Source organism: Mus musculus, chromosome 13 (assembly GCF_000001635.26).
Source record: "Mus musculus strain C57BL/6J chromosome 13, GRCm38.p6 C57BL/6J".
Taxonomy (NCBI): domain Eukaryota; kingdom Metazoa; phylum Chordata; class Mammalia; order Rodentia; family Muridae; genus Mus; species Mus musculus.
This window is the reverse complement of record NC_000079.6, coordinates 3709110-3725537: the sequence shown is the minus strand read 5'-3', so window position 1 is coordinate 3725537 and position 16428 is coordinate 3709110. Positions and strand designations below refer to the sequence as shown.

Below are 16428 nucleotides of genomic sequence, written 5' to 3'. Positions count from 1 at the left end.
AATGGGCATAATAAGCCTCTGTAGCAGGTTGGGCTGATGCTGTTTGGATTCTAGTGCTAATTTGGAACCCCAGACTGGTTGCCCCAGAGACAAGAGTGTCCCCACAAAGACACTAGCTAACTGACCCTGCCCCCAGCTAACTGTGATTGGTAAATAAAGGTGCCAACAACCAATAGGTGGGCAAAACAGACATAGGTGGGCTTTAGGTTTTTCAGGAAGGGCTTTCGGGCAAGGATGATGATGAGGAGAAGCTGACTTGGGTGAAGCATCACGAAAGTGTGGCCCTGAGGGCTGCCCGAGTGGAGTTAAGAGCAGCACAGATGGAAAATAGTGAATAGTAAGTAATAAATAGGGGCTGTCGATAAGGAAATAGATTCTAACAGAGTGGAGGGTAGGCAGCTGCTCAGCTACTGTGCTGCTTAAGTTTATTATAAATATAAAGGCTGTGAGTGTGGTTTTTATCCAGAAACTCAATAACCAAAGGTAGGATAGAAACCTCGGGCTGGGATTTAAATGATTACTACTACCAGCCTCCACCCTGTATTGGTTACTTCTCTCACACAGAAGTGTGTGATACTCTGCCCCTCTTAGAATTCGGAGCTCAGTAGCAAACACATGTTCGACATACTCAAGGCCCTGAGTTTGGTCTCTGCTCTAGAAGAAAGGAAAGGGGGGGGGTGCTAAGAGGGAGACGGAGAGATGGATAGGAAGAGCAGCACACATCTGTAACCCCAGCATTTAGGAAGCTGAGGCAGGAGGACTACTAATTGAAAGCTAGCCTAGGATATGTAGAGAGACCCTATCTCAAAAAATCCACAAGAAAGGTGGTAGAGAGCAAGAAAGGAAGCATAAAGGACTGGCTTCTCCTATGGTCTAGGAAACAAACTGAGGAACTCGGAGAGGTGGCTACCCTGAATGAGGGACTGCCTAAAAATAAGTATGTGCTTTAAGCCACAGAGTAACAGACAGCCTCTTCCCCGGCACAGCTGGGTCAGGACAGCAAAGCACAGGAGAACAGGAGCCAAGGAGACTGAGTGTCCCCAAGGGGGTTAAGCAAAGCTATTTTGAAGCCAGTTTATTGGGCAGCCACAAAGATTCCCACATGCTTTCTTGGTGACCATCAGAGGCACTTGGTCCAGGAAGCTGACAGAAACAGTAGACTCAAGGCAAAACTGACGTAGCTAGAGGTATGAATACAAGGTCTAGAAGCACAGACAAGCAGATGGCTGGATGGGTGGAATTTCATGGGAGGCCTTTACCAGAGCCGAAAGCCTCTGCCTGAGAGGTTTCTTGGCTCTAATGTGCCTGAGGACACTCCAGTAACTGGAGGGTTGTCTAGAGAGAAGTAGCTGAGAGTGACTTCTTGGAAGCAGCTGATCCCAGTGACTAGGTGGATGGTTTCCACCATCCATATGGGACTAGGAGAAACAGGAAAAGCCAGGCACTGGTTGTCCAGAAAGATCTGTATGCTCACTTCAGTAGTACCGGTGGGTGGAATCCTCCCATCAGCTGACTCCTGTGGCAATGGCAACTATCCAGCCCTTCTGGGGAATTACCAAGTTTCCTTATCCTAATGTTCTATGGAAACCACCTAGGTTCAAGGTTCTATCTTCTGCAATCTCCCTTCTGCTGCAGTTCCTGCTGGCCAGCCCCCATGCCTATCTGTAGATCCTATCTGTAGCTACAGGTGAGTCAACGGCCAAGACTTCTGTTTGTCCACAATTCACTGGACACAATTCCACACGCTGAGACAGGAGGTTACCCTCTGAGCCCTCTTTCACCACTAAATTCAAATGCCTTCCTGCTGTCTCTATGTCCTGAGAACCTCCTATAACCAAAGAGAAAACACCCACCAAGGCTTCTGTGGCCTGTGTCCCAACCCCTGAGTAGCTGTTTGTAGAAGTGATCCAGACCCAGCTTACATCTACTAAGAAATTTCTGCATGCTTGCCTGGAGCACCATGTGTATAACATCATCGCCAAACAAAATGAACGATCTTCTTGGATCATTAGCCTTTGTTAGCTGGCTTACAATTCTTTCTTCTTTTATTTTTTAAATAAAAGGATGTGGATCCTTTCTTTGTAATAATAATAATATCTAACAAAAATATTATTTTAAATTTTTATAGGTTTTTTATTTGTGTGTATGTGTGTGTGTGTGTGTGTGTGTACATGTACATTTGTGTGAGTGCCAAAGAGAGCACTAGGTTCCCTAAAGCTGGAGTTTCATGAAATCATGAGTTTCCAGATGTGAATTCTGTGAAGAGAACTCAGATCTCCTGCAAGAGCAGCAGTCACTCTTAGACTTTATTATTAATAAATATATTACCAATGTTATGGTAGACAAAATTATACTGATACAGAATCCTGAAAAGAACATCTCTAAAACATATGTGCACTTGGATAAATCAGAAAATATTCAGTTCCTATATTTTGTTATGCAAACTTGCCATGGAGTTTGAAATTATACACAGCTAACAAACTAGAATAGTTAAGAACCAATATTGAGTAACAGTCATTTTTGTTTGCCATATGGTTTTTCAGTTTTATGGTGGCTTAGAGGTTATGTTCAATGGAAAGTATACTTCTGTTCTTGAATTTTAATCATTTTCTAAGCTGGTTCACTGGGATAAAATACTCTCCAGCAAACCACAATTGGCAGTCAACCCCACAATCAAATGGTATGTAACTCGTATTCTGCACAGTACTCTGTTGCTTAACTGTGATGGTCAATGGATTAGAAATGTCAGATGCAATCTCAGTGTATCTTGAACCCAAATAATAATAATAATAATAATAATAATAATAATAATAAAACTATCATATGACCCAGCCCTAGCATACCACAGAGACACCTGCACAGCCATGTTTATTGCCTCTCTATTTGTGGTAGCAAGGACATGGAAGCAGCCTACAGCTCCACTACCAGATCGGTGGATAATGAAAATGTGGTGCGTGCTCACAGGAGAACTCTATTAAAGATGCTGAAACTGTGGGATGTGCAGGAAGACGGATGATCTGAAAAGCATGATGCTAAGGGAGGTGACATGATGTCAGAGAGTCAACACATCATGTCCCCCACAGATGTGGACTCTACCCTGTGAAGTGTCATGTGTACTCATGAGTGCATCCCAGAGGTTGACTAAGAGTAAAACCTAAAACCTGGAAAGAAAGCAAAAACAAATGGTAGAGAAGGATGAAGGCTAGGAAGAAAGACAGATGAAGCATGAGAGAAGGATGAGAACTAGGGTTGCAGGGAGTCCATAAAAAGGGGTGGAGGGCAGGGTAGCAAGCTAGGGAGAATGAAGGGGAAAAGGAATCTACTAAAGCACACTTTAGCCCCAGCAAAGAGGAATGCTAAAGAGATGAAGCAGGAGTGGGAGAAGAGGCAAGGGGATGGGGGATGGGATGGGGGACAATACATGAAATGTAAATGAATAAAATAATCAATTAAAAATAAATAAGCCCGACGAGACTAGTCTGCACAGGTGAGAGTGTGGACTACAGAAGCTAACAGCTTCTGGGACAGGCAGGAGCCAAAGAGCTTCTGAGGCAGACCCCATTTCAGGCTCCAGACATCTGGGCACCTTCCCTGCCAGAGGAGAGGTGACCGTCCGGCCCAGGAGGGCATTGCCTGAGCATCTTCGGGAGCCATCTTGGTTCCAAGATCCCGCTGAGACTAGTCTGCGCAAGTGAGAGTGTGGACTACAGAAGCTAACAGCTTCTGGGACAGGCCCTGTTTCAGGCCTTTATCTTCTGCCAGGAGGCAAGTCCAAATGCCAGATATCTGTGCACCTTCCCTGCAAGAGGAGACCTTGCCTGCAGAGAGGACCCTGACCACTGAAACTCAGGAGAGAGCTAGTCTCCCAGGTCTGTTGATAGAGGCTAACAGAATCACGGGAGGAACAAGCTCCAACCAGAGACAACTATAACAACTAACTCCAGAGATTACCAAATGGTGAAAGGCAAGCATAAGAATCTTACTAACAGAAACCAAGATCACTCACCATCATCAGAACCCAGCACTCCCACATCAGCCAGTCCTGGGCACCCCAACACACCCAAAAAGCTAGACCCAGATTTAAAGGCATATCTCATGATGATAGTAGAGGATATCAAGAAGGACTTTAATAACTCACTTTAATAAATACAGGAGAACACTGCTAAAGAGTTACAATCCTTAAAGAAAACAGGAAAACACAACCAAACAGGTGATGGAAATGAACAAAACCATACTACATCTAAAAAGGAAAGTAGACACAATAAAGAAGACCCAAAGTGAGGCAACGCTGGAGATAGAAACCCTAGGAAAAAAATCTGGAACCATAGATGCGAACATCAGCAACAGAATACAAAAGTGGAAGAGAGAATCTCACGTGCAGAAGATTCAATAGAAAACAGGGGCACAATAATCAAAGAAAATGCAAAATGCAAAAAGATGCTAACTCAAAATATCCAGGAAATCCAGGACACAATGAGAAGGCCAAACCTACAGATAACAGGAGTAGATGAGAATGAAGATTTTCAACTTAATGGCCAAGCAAATATCTTCAACAAAATTATAGAAGAAAACTTCCCAAACTTAAAGAAAGAGATGCCTATGAACAAACAAGAAGCCTACAGAACTCCAAATAGACTGGACCAGAAAAGAAATTCCTCCCAACACATAATAATCAGAACAAGAAATGCACTAAATAAAGAGAGAATATTAAAAGCAGTAAGGGAAAAAGGTCAAGTAACATATAAAGGCAAGCATATCAGAATTACACCAGATTTTTCACCAGAGACTATGAAAGCCAGAAGATCCTGGACAGATGTTATACAGACACTAAGAGAACACAAATGCCAGCCCAGGCTACTATACCCAGCCAAACTCTCAATTACCATAGATGGAGAAACCAAAGTATTCCATGGCAAAACCACATTCACACATTATCTTTCCACGAATCCAGCCCTTCAAAGGTAAATAACAGAAAAAAACCAATACAAGGACGGAAACCACGTCCTAGAAAAAGCAAGAAGGTAATCCCTCAACAAACCTAAAAGAAGACAGCCACAAGAACAGAATGCCAACTTTAACAACAAAAATAATAGGAAGCAACAATTACTTTTCCTTAATATCTCTTCATATCAATGGACTCAATTCCCCAGTAAAAAGACATAGACTAACAGACTGGCTACACAAACAGGACCCAACATTTTGCTGCTTACAGGAAACCCATCTCAGGGAAAAAGACAGACACTACCTCAGAGTGAAAAGTTGGAAAACAATTTTCCAAGCAAATGGTTTGAAGAAACAAATGGAGTAGCCAGTAGTCGAATAAAATTGACTTTCAACCCAAAGATATCAAAAAAGAGAAGGAAGGGCACTTCATACTCATCAAAGGTAAAATCTTCCAAGAGGAACTCTCAATTCTGAATATCTATCCTCCAAATGCAAGGGCAACCACATTCATTAAAGAACCTTTGGTAAAGCTCAAAGCACACATTGCACCTCACACAATAATAGTGGGAGACTTCAACACACCACTTTCACCAATGGACAGATCATGGAAACAGAAACTAAACAGGGACACAGTGAAACTAACAGAAGTTATGAAACAAATGGATCTAACAGATATCTACAGAACGTTTTATCCTAAAACAAAAGGATATACCTTCTTCTGAGCACCTCAGGGGACCTTCTCCAAAATTGACCATATAATTGGTCACAAAACAGGCCTCAACAGATACAAAAATATTGAAATTGTCCCATGCATCCTATCAGATCACCATGGACTAAGGCTGATCTTCAATAACAACATAAATAATAGAAAGCCAACATTCATGTGGAAACTGAACAACACTCTTCTGAATGATACCTTGGTCAAGGAAATAATAAAGAAAGTAATTAAGGACTTTAATGTAAATGAAGCCACAACATACCCAAACTTATAGAACACAATGAAAGCATTTCTAAGAGGAAAACTCATAGCTCTGAGTGCCTCCAAAAAGAAACTAGAGAGAGCACACATTAGCAGCTTGACAACACACCTAAAAGCTCTAGAACAAAAGGAAGCAAATTCACCCAAGAGGAGTAGACGGCAGGAAATAATCAAACTCAGGGGCAAAATCAACCAAGTGGAAACAAGAAGAACTATTCAAAGAATCAATCAAACAAGGAGCTGGTTCTTTGAGAAAATCAATAAGATAGATAAGCCCTTATCCAGAATCACTAGAGGGCACAGGGAAAGCATCCTAATTAACAAAATCAGAAATGAAAAGGGAGACATAGAACCAGATCCTGAAGAAATCCAAAACACGATCAGATCCTTCGACAAAAGGCTATATACTCAACAAAACTGGAGAACCTGGATGAAATGGACAAGTTTCTAGACAGATACCAGGTACCAAATCTAAATCAAGATCATGTTAATGATCTAAACAGTCCTATATCCCCTAAAGAAATAGAAGCAGTCATTAATAGTCTCCCAACCAAAAAAGGCCAGGACAAGATGGGTTTAGTGCAGAGTTCTATCAGACCTTCAAAGAAAATCTAATCCCAGTTCTTCACAAACTATTCCACAAAATAGAAACAGAAGGTACTCTACCCAACTCATTCTATGAAGCCACAATTACTCTGATACCTAAACCACAAAAAGACCCAACAAAGATAGAGAACTTCAGACTAATTTCCCTTATGAATATCGATGCAAAAATCCTGAATAAAGTTCTTGCTAACCGAATCCAAGAACACATCAAAACAATCATCCATCCTGACCAAGTAGGTTTCATCCCAGAGATGCAGGGATGGTTCAGTATATGGAAATCCATCAACATAATCCAGTATATAAACAAACTCAAAAACAAAAACCACATGATCATCTCGTTAGATGCGGAGAAAGCATTTGACAAAATCCAACACCCATTCATGATAAAAGTCTTGGAAAGATCAGGAATTCAAAGCCCATACCTAAACAAAATAAAAGCAATAAACAGCAAACCAGTAGCAAACGTCAAAGTAAAGGGTGAGAAGCTGGAAGCAATCCCACTAAGATTAGGGACTAGACAAGGCTGTCCACTCTCTCCCTACTTATTCAACATTGTACTTGAAGTCCTAGCCAGAGCAATTTGACAACAAAAGGAGATCAAGGGGATATAAATTGGAAAGGAAGAAATCAAAATATAACTTTTTGCAGATGATATGATAGTATATATAAGTGACCCTAAAAATTCTACCAGAGAACTCCTAAGCCCAATAAACAGCTTCAATGAAGTACCTGGATATAAAATAAACTCAAACAAGTCAATGGCCTTTCTCTACACAAAGGATAAATGGGCTGAGAAAGAAATTAGGGTAACAACACCCTTCTCAATAGTCACAAATAATATAAAATACCTTGTCGTGACTCTAACTAAGGAAGTGAAAGATCTGTATGATAAGAACTTCAAGTCTCTGAAGAAAGAAATTAAAGAAGATCTCAGAAGATGGAAAGATCTCCCATGCTCATGGATTGGCAGGATCAATATAGTAAAAGTGGCTATCTTACCAAAAGCAATCTACAGATTCAATGCAATCCCCATCAAAATTCCAACTCAATTCTTCAAGGAATTAGAAAGGGCAATCGGCAGATTCATCTGGAATAACATAAAACCTATGATAGCAAAAACTCTTCTCAAGGATAAAAGAACCTCAGGTGGAATCACCACGCCTGACCTAAAGCTGTGCTACAGAGCAATTGTGATAAAAACTGCTTGGTACTGGTATAGTGACAGACAAGAAGACCAATGGAATAGAATTGAAGACCCAGAAATGAACCCACACACCTATGATCACTTGATCTTTGACAAGGGAGGTAAAACCATCCAGTGGAAAAAAGACAGCATTTTCAACCAATGGTACTGGCACAAATGGCAATTATCATGTAGAAGAATGTGAATTGATCCATTCCTAGCTCCTTGTACTAAGGTCAAATCTAAGTGGATTAGGGAACTCCACATAAAACCAGAAACACTGAAACTTATAGAGGAGAAAGTGGGGAAAAGCCTCGAAGATATGGGCACAGGGGAAAAAATTCCTGAATAGAACAGCAATGGCTTGTGCTGTAAGATCGAGAATCGACAAATGGGACCTCATAAAATTGCAAAGCTTCTGTAAGGCAAAAGACACCGTCAATAAGACAAAAAGGCCACCAACAGATTGGGAAAGGATCTTTACCTATCCTAAATCAGATAGGGGACTAATATCCAATATATATAAAGAACTCAAGAAGGTGTACTCCAGAAAATCAAATAACCCCATTAAAAAATGGTGCTCAGAACTAAACAAAGAATTCTCTCCAGAGGAATACTGAATGGCTGAGAAGCACCTGAAAAAATGTTCAGCATCCTTAATCATCAGGGAAATGCAAATCAAAACAACCCTGAGATTCCACCTCACACCAGTCAGAATGGCTAAGATCAAAAATTCAGGTGACAGCAGATGCTGGTGACAATGTGGAGAAAGAGGAACACTCCTCCATTTTTGGTGGGATTGCAAGCTTGTGCAACCACTCTGGAAATCAGTCTGCCAGTTCCTCAGAAAATTGGACATAGTACTACTGGAGGATCCCGCAATACCTCTCCTGGGCATATATCCAGAAGTTGTTCCAACCAGTAAGGACACATGCTCAACTATTCATGCCAGCCTTATTTATAATAGCCAGAAGCTGGAAAGGACCCAGATGCCCCTCAGCAGAGGAATGGATACAGAAAATGTGGTACATTTACACAATGGAGTGCTACTCAGCTATTAAAAAGAATGAATTTATGAAATTCCTAGGCAAATGGATGGACCTGGAGAGCATCATCCTGAGTGAGGTAACCCAATCACAAAAGAACTCAAATGATATGTACTCACTGATAAGTGGATATTAACCCAGAAACCTAGAGTATCCAAGATATAAGATACAATTTGGGAAACACATGAAACTCAAGAAGAATGATACTTTGTGGATACTTTACCCGTTCTTAGAATTGGGACCAAAACACCCATGGAAGGAGTTACAGAGACAAAGTTTGGAGCTGAGACAAAAGGATGGACCATCTAGAGACTGCCATACCCGGGGATCCATCCCATAATCAGCCTCCAAACACTGACACCATTGCATACCCTAGCAAGATTTTGCTAAAAGGACCCTGATATAGCTGTCTCTTATGAGACTATGCCAGGGCCTAGCAAACACAGAAGTGGATGCTCACAGTCAGCTATTGGATGGATCACAGGGCCCCCAATGGAGGAGCTAGAGAAAGTACCCAAGGAGCTGGGGGGACATGCAACCCTATAGGTGGAACAACAATATGAACCAACCAGTACCCCCCAGAGCTCATGTCTCTAGCTGCATATGTATCAGATGATGGCCTAGTCGGCCATCAGTGGAAAGAGAGGCCCACTGGTAGTGCAAATTTTATATGCCTCAGTACAGGGGAACGCCAGGGCCAAAAAGTGGGAGTGGGTGGGTGGGAGAGGGTGTGGGAGACTTTTGGGATAGCATTAGAAATGTAAATGAAATAAATACCTAATAAAAAATCATAAAAAAAAGAAATACAGGAAAACACAGGTAAAGTAAATGAATAGAATAGAATAGAATAGAATAGAATAGAATAGAATAGAATAGAATGCATAATCATATCTAATATATTGTATGGTCTTTTTTAATCTTAAAAAATTAAATGAATTAGAAATAGAAGCTTAAATACCTTCTGAAAAACTTGACCTCAGCCTCTATGGACTATGTCCATGTGTGCATCCACACACCCACGCAAGCACAAACACACTTGCAAATCATTTTTTAATGTAATTTCTAGAGCCTGGAGATGGCTTTGTCAATAAGAGCCCTTGATTTGTGAAGATGAGAGCCTGAGTTCAAATCCTCATTACTTAGTGAAAGCTAGGTGCAGCCATGGATTCCTAAAACCCTAGCACCAGGGAGGAAAGACAGAGAAGAGATCCTAGGAGCCCACTGGCCAGCCAGCCGGGCTGAAATGAGGAGCTTTTGGTTCTATGAGAAACCCAGTCTCAAAGCAATAAGGCTGTGTGTGATAGAAGAACATATCCAACATCTTGCTCTGGTTTCTACACGGACACGTGCAGGCACATGAACCCACCCACTCACGTGCACATACCACACACATAAATGAAATTTCAACTGAATGGAACTTTCAATCTGCAGTGAGTTTATTGCTGAGTAAGCCCATCATAAGTCAAGAAGCATCTGTATGCAAGTAAAAGCCTCAGAGGCAAGAGAATGGAACAAAGAAGCAGTGTGCCTTGCTACAGGCACAGCAGCTATAAGGATTCCAGGAAGAACATCACAGCTGCCAAGGTTGTTCCAAGAAGGGTTCGTGCAAGATCTGAAGCATGCGCAGAGGGAGCTTCTGTGGATAGAAGCCGAGAGAGCATGCTAAGTAAGGAAGACCACACACACACAATGGGATGCCTCCAAGGTGGGTGTTGAAGCAATCACAGGTTGGGGGGATAAACTGGAGATCAGTAGAAAGTTCTGCTAAGAATTCAAGCTACAGGCTGGTGAGATGGCTCAGTGGTTAAGAGCGCCGACTGCTCTTCCAAAGGTCCTGAGTTCAAATCCCAGCAACCACATGGTGGCTCACAACCATCCGTAACAAAATCTGATGCCCTCTTCTGGAGTGTCTGAAGATAGCTACAGTGTACTTACATATAATAAATAAATAAATATTTAAAGAACATAAAAAAAAAAACACACATTATTTAAAGAAAAAAAAAAAAGAATTCAAGCTACATGCCAAAGGAGAGTGAGTGTTGTCTAAGGTTTGGGGATAGATAGAGACGTGGAATTTTCCAAAAGTTGATGTAGATTGGGTGTAAGAAAGACCTCGAAGGGTGAAGACCAAGTAAATATGAAGAAATCATCTCCAGAGCTCTACCCTAGAAAATCTGGTCACCAAAACTGGCTAATGACCTGCTTTATGTCGTCAGGGGTGAGGTGGGCCCTTCTTAAGAGGTTCTGTGAAGAGGCGAGCAGGTGTCAAGGCATTCAGACCCTGAGAAAGCAGAGGTCTGAGCACATTGTCCTCTCTACCTATCTTCTTCTCCCAGGACAGAGCTGGAGTACTGCCATCTACAATACCTCCAGGGAATGGGAACAAAACCTTCCCTTCCTGGGAGCAGGATGGAATCCCCAGGTGCATGAGAGTCCCTGGTGTCCTGCCTTTGGAGAACCCTAGCTGTATCCTGGATTCTCGCCCAAAGGCAAAGCCTACTACCTCTCTATTATAGCCAGCCCCAGGCATTTACATAGGATTGAAAGCTGGTATTTAATCTCTGATAGCATGCTTAAATGAATTATCCTCCAGCTTCCTAGAATTTCCTTTTTCCCTCAAGATCTGGCCTCATCATTCCTCCATAAGTGTATCACGTCTCCAAAATGGTGCCAGTCCCTGACTTTGCCTTAATTCCCCAACAGCCTGTCTGCTGTTTTGTAACTTTTTGCCTTCTCACTACTTCTTCCCTTCCCCCTAAAGTAATAAAGTAACAAAGAGGGGAGTATGTGGGCACCCAGAGGATGGGGGATTAAGTGTCAGTCTTCTGTCTCACAGAGAGCCAAAATAAGTCTTCTTAGGCTACCAGGACGAACATTTAAGATGTTCTTAAAATCGATGATCCAAGCCTTAACTGGAGAAGAAGGCTAGACTCCTCGCTGGGGTTTTGAAGGGTATCTGTCTAGAGCTGGGAAGACAGCTCAGTTGCTAAAGTTCTGGCAGAACAAACATGAAGACCTGAGTTCAATCTCTGGCCATTCATGTAAAAGGCCAAGCATGGGACCATGCCCCTATAACCCCAGTACTGGAAAGGAAGAAAGGAAGTTCCCTTTGGCTTGCTGGACAGCTAGTTTAGATGGATTGGCAAGGTCCAGGTCAGAGAGAAACCCTGACTCATAAAATAAGGTGAATAGCAATAGAAGATAACCAATATTAACCACAGGCACTCTCATGTACACACACACACACACACACACACACACACACACACACACACACAGTGAAGGCCATATTCAGTTTATCTTCACATCCTATTTATCTCTCTCTGCCTATTTGCCTGCACACGGTGAGCAATGTTTAAGCCCTTTCTCTTTCTCTATTACTTCAGGAAAAGCTCACATGCATGTTTGTCCTCGAAGTCTCAGAAACTAAACTTCATGCCACTCTGTGCAATTTAAATACAACTAGAGTTGACACTTATTTTTCATATTTTAATATCCATGAAGCACCAATCTTGGACATCAGAAAGAGTTTAAAAGCAAGATAGACTGGTCAGCACTCTCCAGGGCTAGGGAAGAGACTCAGCAGATGCTTGTTGAGACAGAGGACCTGAGACACTCAGTGCTCTAAGTTGTCCCATTGGGTGACAAGAGGGCTTGTGCCTAGAGAGGAAAGGCACTCTTCTGACCCTGCAGCTTTCAGGACCCGAGAGTCTTCCAGGGGGTCGGGAACACCTGTCTCTGCACATCAAGGAGCTCTCCAGGGATCTAAAGTCAGCTTTCCAGGCACAGACTCAGCGGGCCATCAAGGAGGGCCATCAAGGGCTGGTTGCAGGAAAATGGCTTTCCCAGCCTACTCACTTACTCTGAGTTGGCCTCCCACAGTGATTCGCTCTAAGCTGGGAGGTCCGCTCCGCCCGCAGAGCCGACGAGGATGGGGGGGGGGGTGTTGGAGGGGAGAGGGGGTGGCATAACTAAAGGCTTCCTGGGAACAATGAGCTAGGCCTGCTTTCACCTGTTGTTCTCTGCTTCTCGCTCCCCGCCCCCCAAGCCCCCAACAGCTGTAGAAGATGAATGAGCCCCCCTGGGGCCAGCAGCTAAGGAGAGGCGAGCTCCCAGCCCCCAACTCAACCCTCAACCCTGTGTGTGGCCTCTGTGCTCCTATGCACATGCACACGTGTGAACACAAGCAAGCAAGCAAGGGGGAGGGGGGAGGGGCGCGTGTGTGCGCGCGCACATACACACAAGTCCTGATTACATGACAAAGACGCAGACTTGACTGAGTACAAGGATTGATTCAGCCCTCTTCTGAACCCCAGTGTCGCCCCTATTGGGAGCTTACATGAGGGAAACTTAATATGGTGGTCACAGGATCTTGAACCATATGCTCACTGGCCATACTTAATGAACAATCTTGTTCTGTCTGTCTTCTCTCCTTGAATCTCAAAGGATAAAGGAACCTAGTTTGTGCAGAGGAAGCAGTGAAGCTGGCATCAGAACCGGTTGTGGGAGCCACCTCTGCAACAACTGTCCCTCAGCCACCCAGGAGGCAAATACTGACAGGTGGCCCATGATGAGGTGACCCATGACAGCCTTGATTTCATGCCGGTCCCTCTCATATTTGCCCATTCAAAGCAGTTTTATCCCTAGTGTTCAGATATCTCCCTTCATACATCACATTTGGCAAATTGCTCTTCTGTTCACTTTGGGATCCTTAGAGGTTCTCAGCTTTTGAACATGTTGCTGTCTGTGTAGTTCAAATAAATACAACTGAATTTTGTATCTAGTTCTCAAAGTTAAATGTTCCCAAAACACAAGATTAGACTATTAGACTCTTTTTCTTTTATTTGGTTGTTTATCCTATTCAGATATGTTAGCTTTTGTACGATCTTATTTTATTTTTTTATTACCCCTTAGAAGCTTGTCTGTTTTCTAATGAGAGACACAAAGCGGGTGGACCCGAATGGAAAGGAGGGGAAGGGCACAAACTGGAACGAGTAGAGAGAGGAGAAACTGTAATTAAGGTGTATTATATGAGAAAAAAATCTGAATCACCAACAGGAAAAATAAAAGTAAAATAAATAAATTGGTATCCAGTTGTAGCAGTGCATGCCTGTAATCCCAGCAGTCAGGAGGCTGAGGCAGGAGGATTATAAATTTGAGACCAGTTTGGGCTACATAGCAAGTTCCAGGCCAGGGTTGGCTATAAACAAAATGAAGAGGAGGAGGAGGGGTAGGAAGAGGAGAAGGTAGGGAGGAGGAGGAGGAAATAGAAGGAGGGAGGGAGGGAGGGAGGGAGGGAGGGAGGGAGGGAGGGAGGGAGGGAGGGAGGAGAATTTAAAGTGAAGGTGATACATTTTACATAACTTATAACTTTCTGGGGAAGTAACAGGGCCACAAGCCAGCCAAGTCTGAATGTTCTTATGCATGAAATAATGGGATTCTGTGAGGAGTGCTAATGGGGTACCAGAAACCAAGAATCATCTTGTTTGTGGAGGAAGATTCTATAAAATTGCCAAGTAACTTTTTCCTTCTTTTTGCTATGTCCCCCATCACCAGCCCATCAGATGGTTTTTTGTTTTGTTTTGTTTTGTTTTGTTTTGTTTTGTTTTGTTTCTTTTCTGGGTCTTATTGGTATCTAACCTGGGAGGTCACAGAGTAACCTATGAGCAAGGCTCTATGAGTTACTCCCCATTCTAATAACTCTAATCTACTGGTTAAATGTGTTCAACATATTTTCCCTTATCTGAAAATAATTCCTTACTGTTCACAGCAGGAAATTTGGAAAGTGCAAATAAACAAAAAGAAGGAAAGGTGGCACGTGTTTTCTCACCTGGTGAAATTGGTTCTCCCACTTTTTCTGCTACTTATAAGCTTTTTGTTGTTAAATTGTAGCTTTTAGAATGGTGGCATTGGTTTGAGGCATACTTACATTAGATTCTGCATTTGCTCTGCACGTTCAGTGTTGGCTCAATGAAGAATGACACATTGTTACCTTAGAGGAACCAAGACTGAATCACTGAAATTCATCCTCTTGAATTCATCATTAGTGCACATGTCTTTGTATAAGGAAAGCCAAGGTCCATACCTGCTTGTCTCTCAGCCCCCAACATCATCTTCTACCTTATAGCAGAGCTTCTAAGAATTTCTGTTGTTATTGTTTTGGGATTTTGTTTTGTTTCCAGTGCTGGGAATTGAACCCAAGCCCTTAAGCATGTTGAGCAGGCAATCTATTGAACTCCATCTCCAGACACTCATGGACCTATGAGCATTATGATTTCACCCTTTTGCTTTCCAGTGCTCTGTGTCTGTGATGCACACAGGATGATGGTACTTAGGTGCACATGTCAACTATGATCACTTTCACAGCAGGCAGTAAATTACATAACCGTCCGTGTGTCTAGGACTGGTCCAGTACACAAGAAACAATTGCTCATAGGCATCCACAGATTAGAAACAATTATATAACATATCAGCCGACGTGTTCACTGGCTTTTACAGAACTAAAGGAGAACTTAAAGACAAGGAGACACCTTCCCTCCACTATGACATCTTTCCCTTTACAGATGGGGAAGTGGCTTCAGACTCAGCCTGAGACAAAGGCCTCTTTCAGAGACTCACATGTTTGTTCTGGAGTGATTTCTTAGTGACCTTTGTTCCTGCTGATTTAGACGCATACCTGGAAGTTGTCATTGAGTTAACATTAAATCATTTTATCTTCTTTTTTCGGGGCAGGAAGGGGTGAACAATGTGAGACAGACTCTCTATGCAGCCCTGGCTATCCTGGAACTCACCGTGTAAACCAAGCTAACCTCGAACACACAAAGATTCATCTGGCTCTGCATGCAGAATGCTGAGACTAAAAGTGTATATGACTATGCCTGGATAGAGGTAGTATTTTTCTGTAGCCCAGGATGGCCTCAAACTTGTGACCAAGGATGATCTTGAATTTCTCCTACTTTCTCCTCCTCCTGAATGCTGTAATTATAGGCACATACCACCACACTCAAGTTCATGCTGGGGTTGGAACCCAGAACTCTATGCATGCTAGGCAAGCACTCTACCAACTAAGCTACAGCCCAAGCCCCTTAGTAATTCACTGTGCTTACACTATCTTCCTTCAAAAGTAAAAAATCGCCAAGAGAAAGTGACAGGACATAGAAACTGTACCAGCCCCAAAGAGTTAAGAGGGGGCTGGTGATGTCAGGGTGAACCCTCTGCCGCCTGGACAGGAAAAGAACGGAGGGCTGTTTTTCTTCTCTGAAAACCAATCCCAGTGGAGTCTCCTGGGCTCTTTAAACCAAATGCCTTTACAGCTTGAAATGAATAACTCCATGACCTCAGCCTTCACGCATGCAAGCCCTGCTGTTATACCTGGAGCCTGGCTGTTCTCGGGGCATCCTGTAAATAACCCAGATCTGTACAACACATGTCGGAGACGAGCTGCCGTCAGAAGTGGTTTCAGCTGGAAAGCTGGAGACTGTCTCCGTGAAGAGTACAGGCATCTGGGATCGATTTCTCCCACTCTCATTAAGCCCAGACGCTGGCTCCATTTGCATTGCTGCAGACCATCATAAGGAATTAATTTTTTATTGCTTGCAGGTTGGTCTCTCACCCACATCAATTATAGTTCTCTATGTTACCACTGGACAAGTGTGAAATGAGACAATGAC

General features: G+C 42.8%; 1 long non-coding RNA gene across 1 annotated transcript in view; it reads left to right on the top strand.

Moving 5' to 3' along the window:
- Gm35190 overlaps positions 1-15892 on the top strand; it is a 57665-nt gene extending 41773 nt beyond the window's left edge. The window contains exon 4 of the long non-coding RNA XR_382020.3: positions 15491-15892. This is a non-coding gene — a long non-coding RNA (predicted gene, 35190). The remainder of the gene's footprint in view (positions 1-15490) is intronic.
- The last annotated feature ends 536 nt before the right edge of the window (positions 15893-16428 follow it).